Consider the following 1,462-nt stretch of genomic DNA (forward strand, 5'->3'; position numbering starts at 1 on the left):
TGTCATATCGAAATTCTAGTTTAAATCCCTCTCATCCTCGATGATCATCTTGTGTAGAATTACACATATAGTCATGATATTGCTGAAGGATTTCTTATCCCGTAAGCGAGCAACACCTCAAAAAATGGTAAACCGAGGTTGCAACACGCTAAATGCCCTTTCAATATCCTTTCGGTATGCTTCTTGTGCTTGGGCAAAAAATGCGCTTGTTGGTTTTCGGGTCACTTATGATCTTCACAAATGTTGACCATGGAGGATAAATACTGGCAGCAAGATAGTACCCTATGGTATAGTCATGTCCATTGACAGTATAGTTGCAAACTAGAGCTTTTCCACTAGCTAGCTGAGCAAAAAGAGGAGATTACTGCAACACATTGATATCATTGAGTGACCCCGACAACCAAAGTAGCAATGCCAAATTCACAAGTCGTGTGAAGCCACTGCTTCGACACAATAGTTAGTTTATGTTTGTGACCGTTGTATTGCCCCGCCAAGCCACCAGGCAATTCTTCCACCTCCAATGATGCAATCCACACTTCAAAGCATGCCCAGCCATCCTCTTTCTTCATTAATCACCATCAATTTATTTATGTCCTCCTGATTTGGAGCTCGAAAATACCCCGGACCAAAAATCCAGATCAATGTCTTCGCAAACATTCGAACGCATTTGAGTGTCGTATCTTCTCCAATGCAAAGATACCCATCGGGGTAGTCAGCCGGAACGCCATATGCTATCATTCTCGTTGCCGTCGATATTTTTTTGGTATGAACTAAGCCCAAGATTCGACTATGCTAACAAAAGGAGACCCACACATTCGATATCGCCTACGAAAAAGATGAGCCAGATATGTCGGTACCTCGGTGATGTAGTCCTTAATGAGCATGTTGTGGCCCAGAGCTCGGTTGCGCGAAATGCAAAGTCGGCCAACCGTCGATCCGCGGCACTTTCCCTTTGGATCGACTTTAAATTTGTCGATGAGATGCAACAAGGTGGATGACATCATTGTCCAAAATCGTCTCCTCCATGTCTGAATCATCCAACGAAGATGACGACGAAGAACTCCAATCATCCATCTAAGAAATAAATCCACACCTAAGTTTTTTTGTAAAATATCACCGCCCCTAAGATTAAAACAACAAACGGGCTTCAAATTACCTTCCATGAAAGTCATTCCATCGGCTAGAATGAAGTCAGCCGCCCCTTTCTTCTCCGCTGCCGACCGAAGCAATTTGCTAGACCTCTTCTTCACCATGGCTCCAAATCATCGGCGCCGGCAAGCACGGTTGCACCTCTGTCAGTTCCGTGGCTCACCATCATCCAGGCCAAACGAATTCACCTGCTACGAGGCTGCGCGGCGAGCTCCGGGGCGGATCCATTGCCTCGGCGCCGGCCGCTCGCCCGTGGGGGAAAATGGGCACCCCCCGCCTCCAAAATTGGTGTAGAAGGTTTAGCAGGGGGCGG

Source organism: Triticum dicoccoides, chromosome 3B, assembly GCF_002162155.2.
Source record: "Triticum dicoccoides isolate Atlit2015 ecotype Zavitan chromosome 3B, WEW_v2.0, whole genome shotgun sequence".
Lineage (NCBI taxonomy): Eukaryota > Viridiplantae > Streptophyta > Magnoliopsida > Poales > Poaceae > Triticum > Triticum dicoccoides.